Source organism: Gekko japonicus, unplaced genomic scaffold, assembly GCF_001447785.1.
Source record: "Gekko japonicus isolate JY-2015 unplaced genomic scaffold, Gekko_japonicus_V1.1 scaffold1055, whole genome shotgun sequence".
Classification (NCBI taxonomy): domain Eukaryota; kingdom Metazoa; phylum Chordata; class Lepidosauria; order Squamata; family Gekkonidae; genus Gekko; species Gekko japonicus.
In genome coordinates, this window is record NW_015169808.1 from 140338 (window position 1) to 152041 (window position 11704).

The following is an 11704-nucleotide window of genomic DNA, read 5'->3' on the forward strand; positions in this document are numbered from 1 at the left end:
TTAGCATAGCATAGTTTTATGCATAACTCGTAACACGAGAATCCACAAAAGGGCTCAGATGTCACAGCATGAGGTACAATCGGTAAGCAAACATGCAGTTTTGCCATGCATGTGTACACACACACACGCATTGATGCATTCATGTGCTGTTGGTACACAATATCTTAGGATATAAGTCCTGAAAGCTTCTGGTAAACAACAGGCTCTTGGAGCCTCTCTCATTGGGATCCGTAGAAATTATGGCCAAGACCTTCACCAAAACAGTTAAGAGACAGTTTTATGTTTAGGAGACTGACAAACAGAGCGAGAGGGTGCACTGGAAGAAGATGGGCAAACATGTAGAGGGCAGAACTGCAGGATAACTCAAAATGGCGGGGGGTCATTTCTGGAGCAAAAGGAAAGGATCTACAGGAAACCCGAACTTCTCTCTTTTTCTCGTTTCAGAGTTTGTAATCCTCCCACTTGCTGGGCCTGAGACTGGAGCAATTCAGCTGCCGTCTTCTTTGTTTGAATGCAGTGATTTCTTCTTGTCCTCCAGTTTCTTCTTTTCATCCTGGTAAAGTTTCTTCAGGCAATCAAATTTCTCCTGCAAGTCCTTTTCAGCCTCTTTGAGCTCTGCTTCCTTCTCCTTAACTCTCTGGACAAACATCTGCCTAATCTCCTCTTCCTTTTTCTGCAGCTCTCCCAGGAACTCATTCCTTTTGGCCTCATATGTTTCTTGTAAGTGGAATGGTTTACTGTCTGGATCAGTGTCTTTAAATCCCATTTCTTCAGTTTACATTGCCAGTACAACTCATAATGGTGCATGTGCTCATGGAGATCCTCCATGTTGACACAGATCAACATCTCTCTCAGGGCTATTTTTGGGCAGGAACGCACAGGAACGGAGTTCCGGCTGGCTCCTGAGTTGGCCACACCCAGCAGGAACTCATTAGCATAATAGGCCACACCCAACAGCAGAAACGCATTAGGATTGGCTACAGTAGGCGTGTGTGGCCTAACATGCAAAGGAGTCCCTGCTACAAAAAAGGCCCTTTTGACAACAAAGAAGGTAAACAGAATAAGAAGCAAAAGGTGGGTGTGGCTGGATGACCAGACTTTTGGCAACACGGGGCTGCGGCCTAATATGCTAATGAGCTGTGGTGTCAGGGTGTGGCCTAATATGCTAATGAGTTTCAGCTGTTGGGTGTGGCCTGTTACGCTGATGAGTTCCTGCTGGGCTTTTTCTACAAAAAAAGCCCTGATCTCTCTCAACTTCTCAAAGTTACAGTGTGCTTCATTTTCCATCTGTACTGCCCCCTAGGGATACTGATGCACGTTCATCATTTTATTTCCTATCTTCACTTTCTCTGTGCTGCCAATCACGGCAGATGGTAAATGAGCTTTCATGGTCCCATTTATTTCTGCAACAGACTCATCATCTGTACAGAATTGGTAGATTTGCACCCCATTGCTGACAAGTTCACTTGTAATCTTTATTTTGAATTTTGTCAGTTTGCTCTTAGAAATGGCATCCGATTTGGCAATAATAAGAATTATACTATACAATACAATAAGAATTATACTATACCATAATAAGAATTATAACAATAATAAGAATTAGCTTCTTCATTGTTACCAAATCCAGAGATTTCAAAGAGTGGCCAGAGGGGGCAATGAAATACAAGCAGGCATGGATCCGGGAATCACGATAGCTGTGTAAAGCCCACTTGATTTTGAGTTCTTCTTGCAGATAAGGTTCAAACTGGGCATACTCCACTATAGGCTTATAACTGTGTTAATCTGGTCCCCCAAACCCACGGTGCTAACCATGGTCAGCTTCAAGTGGATGTTGCTTTCCTGAAAGATGTAAGCGCTGGATTTTATCTGAACTCCTGGCTGTGAATGAGAGGGTGGCTCACCTTCAAACTTGGGGTTGAAAAGGGTATCCCTCTGATTTCCCAAGGCCAGTTTCTCCCACACACAGGATGTTGAAACAGAAACCATGGCTATAGTGGTTTGCAAAAAAATAAAATAAAAATGGTTTTTTCGCAATTCAGATCTGTTGGACCCCCAAAATATTGGTTCTCTGAATATTCCCAAATACCGGTATTGTATTGGGATTTGAGTAAATATTCAGACAACCTGAATTTATTTGGCTCCATTATACCCTATGGAGACCATCTCCATAGAGTTTAATGGAGAATCGATCCAGGGGTATTTGGAGCTGGGGGAACCTGTTTTTTGAGGTAGAAGCACAAAATTTGCAGCATAGCCTGGGTGGCTCTCAATGACTCGGGGAACCAGAAGAAAGGTGTTATGTATTGGGACCGAAACATTCCAGAACTGTTCTACCTGAGATGGGCTGAGCTTGGAGCCCAAGAACAATAGTCCACCAGGACTATGGAAGTAACCAGTCAAGAAGTAATGTTATATAAATAGCCTATCATTGGGAGTGGGCTGTGTTTGGGTGTGGTTTTTGCATACTATTTAACAGGGCTGCTGCCCTGGGGTTTTTAGTCTTGTTCTTGCTGAGATCATTAATAAAGTAGAGCTGATCACTAGACTTGGGGTCTGCTCATCCATGGAGCCCACTATTTAACAAAAGGGAAGAGGGGGCACCACTTCCAGGCTTCTACTTTGAATAAATTTGTTCTGGTTCTCATTGAAAAATGAATGCATCTCTCCCAGTTTACATTATTCCTCTGTTATTGCAGACCAGTGAGGTTGCCTCTTAAATTGGTAGATAGGGCTGGGTGTTTTCTTGTATGTCCAGTCATGGAACAGCACCCCAGTCTGCGTTTCTAAGAAGCAAGAGGACCTGCTTGGGAGGGAGGTCTCTTACCAACATTTCAAGGTTGAATTCCTTTCTAACAGAGAGTTCAGTAAGAAGACAGTAGTCTAGTTAATTTCATTCCTAAAGGAATACCAGGGGAAACTTATCAGGCTGTCTTTATTTACAAACAGGTATAGCTCAAACCAGGGCTGTGTAAGTTTTCTTTCCACTGGTCCATAGTCTCATTCTTATCAGAATGGTGCAGGTTTCATTAATTGTGAATGAAATTATGGCAAAATTCCCAGTAGATTTTCCTCTTGCCAAGATGAAAGTTAAAAATTTTTTTTTTTTTGAAAATCAAAAGACACATAAAAAATGTCTTGGGAGGAAAAGGAGGAGAGAGGGGGAAATTAAAAGTGGAGAGAATTTTGTTCAAAGTTAAACAGTCAAGAAACAGATGAAAAGAAAAAGTAGACGTGTGGGGGTGCTTGGGGGGACTAAAAGCTAAGACAGACATGTGCTGATGATCTTCTTGGCTCATTTTGGTTGCTTTTCTCTGCTAGATGTTCTTACAACTATCACTAATGCCAGGGACAAAGTGAACTCCGGAGAATGTCTTTCCATCCATCAGTCAATCCTGTAACCCTTGAACTTCCTTCTGAGGCTGCTTATGCCATGGCGGTGAAAGAGAGAAGCAGCAACAGCCAGATGTTTATTACATGTCCTTTTTATCCTGCTCCTTAACCAAAACTGGTTGTCAGAGTGGCATACAAAGGGATCAGAATAAAATAGTAAGACAGCAGCAAAATAACAATGCATTAAAAATGTGACCCACATCACTCATGCAATATAGTCATCAATGAAAGGCCTTTCCCCTGGGTCTGGATCCAGCCCCAATGGAGAACTCCAACCAACCAAATGCTATTGATGAGGCCAGAGCCAGGCACCCCTCCCTCAGAGTACATTGTATTGTGATCTGTATTAAGTTTTAATTGCTATAAGTCACCAATCAGTAATTCTGTCTATCTGTGTGTAATCAGCTAATTATGTAGCTTGTTAGTTTTCCTCAGGAATGCATTCATATTTGCACAATATAGTTTACACCCCCCTCTTGGATGCACACGTTAATGTAGTGAGTGGGTTTGAGTTTGCCAGTGAAGCTGAAAGCAATTTCATGAGGAGTTTAGACTCTGTCAACTTCTAGCAGAGTCACTCAAGGCAGAATGGTAAAAGCTGAAACACCAGAATAAGGTGCATTCACCACCTTCAGGAATCAAAGGCCACATCAGCACAAGAGAATGGACAGTTCCAATGGCGATGAGGGCAGATGAGTCCTTGAAGTGTACCTACCGGACTGCAGCAGTAGTGGAAGGTGACACTGGAAGAGGATCTGTCATAGATAACAGCAATGACACTTCAGCTAACACTGGTTAGTACTGCACAGAAGATGGCAATGATAAATCACTTCTGGTCATCTCAGACCTTGAAAACCCAATGATGAGACAACCCAAAATAATAAAAAGATACAGTGCTGGAATACAGGACACCCAGGTTGGATGGCACTCAATTAGCTACTGGGGAAGAACAGAGGACAAATACGAATCTCAGTATTCTTAATGATGCTACTGGATTAAAGCCGAATGGACGTTCCGTTGCTGATGTAAATGGAAGCAAAAGGAAAGTCCTAAGCTGTTCAACACATGTAATAGGAACACATGGAATGTGAAAAGGATGAATCAAAGTAAACTTGAAATTCTAAAACAAGAAATGAAACATTTAAACACTGAAATTCTAACAGCAAATTAGCTAAAATTGACTGGATTAGGAGATTTTCAGTCAGAAAATTACAAAGTGTTCTACTCTGGAAATGAGAAACACAGAAGAAATGGGGTTGCTCTAATAGTGATGTGAGTTGTAGCACAAGCATTCAGGAGCTATAATGCAAAGCCTGCCCAAATAATATCAATCGGACTTCATGGAAAGCTTATCAACATGGAAAGCCTATCAACCATCATTCAAGTTATGTCCCAACTCCATATGCTGAAGAAGAATGGACTGAAAGTTTTCATGCAAGTGTCCAGGAAGAAATAAATAAATTGATCATACACCTTAACAAGATTTGCTGATAATCATAGGTGACTGAAACACAAAAGTAGGAAACAAAGTAGAATCAAATACCTTGGCTAGGAGCACAAAATGAAGAAGTGACTCACAGAATCCCGTGAAGCCAACAAATTGTTCATTGTGAGCACATGTTTCAGGTAACCAGACAATTGTATATCTGGACATCACAGGATGACCAATACAGAAGTCAAGAAGATTACATAATTGGAAGCAGAAGATGTATAAACTCTATTCTGTCTGTTAAAACAGAACCATGAACTGATTGTGGTACATATCATGAATTGTTAATATAAAAAATTAGAATAAAGCTGAAGAAAAACACCAAAATGTTCATAGTGTCAATATATATAAACACCATTCCTGAAGAGTTTAAGATTTAAGAAGAGATTTGCATTACTAAGATCAAGTGAGTGTGAACCAGAAGAGCTATGGGGTGGAACCAGAGATATTATCAAGGAAGAATGTGCAAAGACTATTCCTGTAATCAAAAGAAGTTAAAAGCGTGAATGGATGACTGATGAAATTCTTAAAATTGCTAAAGATAGACAAGAACAAAAGTGAGAGGTGACAGAAATAGAATCAGAAGTCTAAATACAACATTCCAGCAACTTGCACATAAAGACAAAGCACTATTATAATAACAAATGTAAAGAAATAAAAGAGAACAACAAAAAAAGGAAGAATAAGAGACCTGTTCCAAAATATCAAAAAAGCAGGGGGAAATTTAAACCATGGCGTGGAATGCTGAAAGATCAACACAGAAAGGCATTAACTGAATAGGTCAAAATAAAGATGGGAACAATACAGATAATTTCAGAAGAAAATCAGATTGTGTTTCATAGATTACAGCAAAGCTTTTGACTGTACGGATCATGAAAAGCTATGTTTGGTCTTAAAAGAAATGGGTGTGTCACAACATCTGATTGTTTAGATGTGTAACCTATACTCTGGATAAGAGGCTACTGTTAGGACAGAATATGGAGAAATAGAATATATTCCAGCTGGCAAAGGTGTTTGATAAAGATGTTTTATCTCTGTATCTGTTCAATCTATATGCAGAATATACATAGGAAATCATATAATTTAGATTTAGAGGAAGGTTGAATGAATATAGGTGGAAGGAACATTAACAATTTGAGATATGCAGATGATACATTACTTGCAGAAAATACTGAGGACTTGAAATGACTACTGATGAAGTTTTAAAGCCGAAAGAGCCAAAGCAGGTGAACACCAAGAAGACAAAAGTAACAGCTATTGGGGAACTACAAAACTTTCAGGTAATTGTTCACAAGTTTCTATTTGTTGGCTTCATCCTCAACCAAAAGGGAGACTCCAACCAAGAAATCAAAAGGAGACTGAGACTGGGAAGGGAAGCCACATAGGAGCCACAAAGCCCTACTGAAGAAGTGACACCCTTGGTAATATTTTGCTTTTACCTTCTGAATGGTTGTCTGCCTTGCATATTGCTTCTATTCAGTCCAGATTATTTATAAAAAAAATCTCATCCCTTCAATTTTGATGTGAATTAATGAATTTATGTGGGAGTTAGGAATTATTTAGCATATTACCACTTCTACCAAATGGCTGTCAAAACATTTCAGAAGGCATGTTCAAACAAGCAAAACTTTTGGGTGGTAAAGGTGTGAGAGGGAAAAACAAAACTAAATAAATGTACTCGGAGACCAATTTTGTTGCTTCTGCATTTTACCTTGAATGATAAACAGCCCCAGTATGCTGAGAAAATACTTGGACAGGGCCTTTACTGCCCATTATTTGCTCAGCAATAATCTCACTGAATCATATGCCTGTGGGTGAGAACTCTGCCTTCAAAAGCAAACAAAAGGCCCCTGGACGGTGACCCTAAAAAGGCTGAGCTTGCTAATGCCACTGAGCATAGATAAAGGGCAGCTTGAACCATTTAACTGGAAGATGGAATAGTACTATTCTGCATGCTATCTCCCTCTCCCTTCTCCTATCCTTAGGCCTGATGGGATGTTTGTGGAAGGAGGACCTGGATACTCTGGGGGGCAGGGCAGAGAATACCTCTTTCTTTGTGTATATGAATTCAGCAGGTCTCTGGATGCTCTGCAATCCCCATAGGGGGCTTGGGTGGAAGCAGGACAACTCCCACCCCACATCATTGTACTAAGGTGCAGTATTCAACATACATTAACTCATTATGAGGTAATTCTCAACAGGATCTCAAAGCGCAGCCCATTAACTTTGTCCCATAGAGCTTAATGGGAGCCACTATCAACACAGCCAATCTTCTTCTTCATGGCTTTACCAGGATTCCATCTGTTGGTGTACTGCTAGAGTGTGGCATGATTCTGGGACTGGCTTTTGTGTGCAATTATTATCTGTTCATATTCATGTATTTATTTATAGCCTACCTTTCTTGCTCAGACTCAAGGCAGATCACACAATATAAGCAATCTAATCAGATTTGTATGCTTTTTGACTAAATTATCTATGCATGCATTATTTCAGAGGGATAGCCACGCTGGTTTCTAGCTACAAAAATTGTGGCACCTTATAGGCTAACAACACTTTTCCCCACATAAGCTTTCATTGACTAGAGAACTTCTTCAGATATTCTCTCCCCTAAGGTCTAGGTCACACGGCACTGTAAATGTGCCTTGTTCCCGCTTTAAATTAAATGGGAATATTTTGTTCTGGTTTTCCATGTCTACACCACCCCTCAAGAGCCATCCCTCTTACGTGCTGCTGGCTGTCCCCCTCGCCCTCGTCCCCATCTGGCGACGGCAGCAGCTGCTCTTGGGCGGCCACGGGGCCATCCTTGCCATCGGCCCAGTCGCCGCTGGCCTGGCGCGCCTTCTCCCGGCGCTTCTGGGCCAGCAGGAAGGCGCGTGGCACGGGACGCTTTAACGTGCTGCTTGGGTGCCATATCCACCACCTGCTTGCCACCCCCATCCAGGCTGCTGGAGCCCCCACCTCTTGTTCCTGCCTCCACCAGGATGCTGTAAGCACTGACATTTTTTTTAAAAAAGAAATTTCTTAAGCGCATGTATGCCCATGCGCTGAAACCGGAAGCTGTGTTGTTGGTTTTTTTAAAACCAACCTACAGAGAGTGGTCAGATGGCCCTATTCGCAATCATTTCGCAATCATTGCGAAAGAGGGCTGTCCATATAGGTGAAATCGCGCATTCAAAGCGCGAGAGCCAGGAAAGGGGTCTGGTCACACGGACGTTTAGTGCGGGACTCGCAGCTGATATCTCCCGCAGTAAAGGCAAACTCGCTTCCCACTCCGAAGCCGGTTCCTGTCTATATAGGCAAACCTGCTTCCCGCTCCGAAGCCGGCAGATTCCCGCGGTTTCAGCTCTTTCACCCGCGTTTTTTTTACACCCGTTGGAGCAGGTGTTTTTCGACATCTCGCGCTTTGTATCCGCGGTTTTGGTATCTGGACAGCAATCCGCCATGACCACGCTACCCTCCCCCCCCGTTTTTTGTGGGGTTTTTTGTTTCCGGTTTTAGTTATGCGCTTGTGCAAACAGGCGCTAGCTTTTATTTTGGTCTTTTCCAGTTGTCAAACGAGCAAAAATACCTGCCGAGCACAGGCAGAGCTGGGAACTTTGTTCAGGAAGGAGCGAGTGAGTTCGAAGCTGCTCCTGAGTGTGTGCGCTGGCCAAAGAGAGAAGGAGGAAGGAGGCGGGCTGGGAAGGGAAGCCGCCGCCGCCGGGCAGGGGACGAAACCCGGGCACTGCCTCTCCGCCCAAAGGGGAGTGAAAAGTTAGGCGACTCGTCGGTGGGACTCCCGGCTCCTGTGCTTGGGTTGGGGGGGGGTGTTTGCGGCCATGGATAGGAGATAGGATGGCGAAGGTCTTTTATTAGTTTGTAAGTACGCCCGAGCGCATGGGAAGACAAGCGCATGCCCATATATATTAAAAAAATGCCTGTAAGAACAGTACTTCGCGCGAGGGAAGCGGAAGACAGAGGGACCTTCTGACCACCTCCAAGCGATATAAAATGTCGCAGATATAAAAATCGCGGGAAAACTAGCACGGTAAGAGGTCCGTGTGACCAGACCCAAGTACTTGATTTTCCCGGGGTCAGGAAAACCCGGAAGTATTGCGAGAGTATTGCGAGAGTGAGCCTGCTTCGGTGCGGGAGGCGGATTGGCACATGTGAACAGAAACTTTAAATGCGGGAGGAAACAGCGGCGAATCCCGATCAAAGGGACAGTGTGACCGCACCCTAAGAATCAGTTCTCAGTATCTGAGAAGCCAGCTCTAGTCAATGAAAGCTTATGCGGGAAGAAAATGTTAACTATTAAGATGCCACAAGACACTAGGTTACTTTTATGCATATGTAAGAGTGGTTTGCCAATCCCCCCTCCATTGGAGCTCTTGAACACACACACACACATGAAGCTGCCTTATACTGAATCAGATCATTGGCCCACCAAAGTCAGTATTGTCTACTCAGGCTGGCAGCAGCTCTCCAGGGCCTCAGTTTGAAGTCTTCCACATCACCTAAAACTTGATCCTTAACTGGAGATGCCAGGGATTGAACCTGGGACCTTCTGCACCCCAGCAGATGCTCTACCACTGAGCCTTTCAGCTCAACTGGAAAAAATTTCAACTATTGCAACTTTTCTTGGCATGGGGATGCAATGATGGGGCATTTCATTAGCTGCATTTCTGCCTGCAGTGCAGCTGTTGAAGGCACAGGAATCCTGCTAGAAGAGGGGGAAATGTGACTGTCTATCCCAGCCTTACTACCCTGTAAGATGCAAAACAGGATTATGCTTTTATAATTTTTCAAGGTAGGATTTAAAATGTTGCCAATCCTTGAAGAATCAATTTGAAAGCATCTCTCATGTGACAGTCATAGAGGAAGGAGAAAAATAGGGGTAGAGTGAATATTTAGATGGAGCAGCAACACAAACTTACCTTCAGTTCACTTTAAAAGCCTAGTAAATCATTACACTTTTTTATTATTTACCTGGTACAAAATTCCCTGGTGGAGTAAGGGGGGGCACAAAACCCTCTGGAGGCACATTCTTTCTATTTTTAGTGGCTTGCTCAGCACTTTTTCTGAAATTTGGGATAACCCATAGAATATGTTACATGGATATATACCAATAAACCAAAATAAAGTGAAAGATTATTTGAGTTTTGGTTATACGACAGATAAGTTTATAAAGCTGAATGCGCCAGGTGGGAATTTTGAGTAGGAAGGCAATTCTCACACAGCTAGTGGAAGACAAAGGTTGCATTTACACCTGGCCAGAAGGTTTAATCATCTACTATTTCCAAACATTGCAGGCTAACAATCTGCTGTATCTGAGATCATAAAACGTATCACAAAGTGGAGACAGAAGAACTGGAGCTCAGTTGACCAGAGCTTATCTTTTCAGGGATGCAAGCCAGGGAGTTATTCTTGTTGGGAAATCTTGTTCAACTTTGCAAATACTACCAAGCTTTTAAGGGGGAAAATATCTGCAGACACTCTTGCCTTTTCAAATGAAGGAGCTTTATTTTAGAGGGTCACTCTGTCAGTTAAAAGATACAAAAATACAACATGCAAAAACAGTTATGGACAGAATGTGAATGAGATTGCTTTAGAATATCACCCCCCCCCGATTCTCCATTATATGGTCTGTATTAGAGATGAAATTTTTCATTATCTAAGATGCAAAGAAGCTGGAGATTATCCACTGGGGATTTTCAATAGTATTAGAATGCCAAAATTCCACAAGGACCCCTAATATTTTTCTATGGCATGCTTAATTCAATCTAAATTCACTGAACACCATTCACATGTGGTGACTGTTTCTACAAAATACATCTTGTGTATCCCCTGAGGCAAGATGGATGATGTAGTAGTTCCCTATCTGTAAAATGGGAGTGCAAATATATTAAAGATAACAAGGTGTTCCAATGTTTTCAGGCTGGATTATCTGCTTAAAGTAGTTAGATAGATTGAGATGAGATAAAATATCTCTCACAAATTATTGCTTTGACACTGCCATATAATATTGACATTTGGTTCATCGAAATCTAGGGCTTTTCTGGACCATTTATAGTACAACAGTGGAGTTTTGTTGCTTAGGACCCATATATATTCCAGTTGCAGGACACTTTGTTCCCAAGGTTCTCACATTTCCCCAGGACCCTAAGTGCCATATATTGGTACTGGGGAGTTGTGATCTCCATACCCATCCCAGCTAGCTGAACTGCTGTGATTAGAGTGCTGTTTGGAATATGGCTGGCTGGGCTTTGGGAGATCCATGATCAGAATCTCCTAAGATATATATATATATTTAAGTTCAAAGATTCTGCAGGGGGGGGCTCCAGTGTCAATGAGAGCGGTGGCACTGGGAAATGGGTGTTTTTGTACTTATTTAAACTATATCCAGCCTCTCTACAAATCTGTAAATGAGACAGTTTAATGCTTTCCTCTCATGCCATTTTCCAAATTTAAATTTCTCCTGTATCCAAAACTGCTACCAATGTTTTAGCAGCAGTAGCCAAAAAAAAAAAAAAAAAGACACTATAGTACTTCAGGAGGAGAGAAGTTTAGACTGGGGAAAGGTCTAACACACCCTCCTTGAAAGTGGCTGTATTGGGCTGCTTCCACAAAGGGACAATTCCCAGTTGTCAAATCCACACTCAGAGATTCTCAGGTTTTTCTTTTCCATTTCCTCATGCTTTCTGTTCCTCCTCAATATCATGGGAGGCCTCTTTTTCTTTTGACGGCTCTTAAAAATTGTAGTAGGTATATTGCTGTGATATGGTCTTAGAGCAGTATATTGACCACCAATAATTTTCAGAAGCCATCCAAATGGGGGAATGGCAG

At 42.2% G+C, this 11704-nt stretch overlaps 1 pseudogene; it reads right to left on the reverse strand.

Annotated features, from left to right (window-relative positions):
• Nucleotides 1-405: 405 nt before the first annotated feature.
• On the reverse strand, nt 406-7816 carry LOC107115430 (annotated as a pseudogene).
• Nucleotides 7817-11704: the final 3888 nt, after the last annotated feature.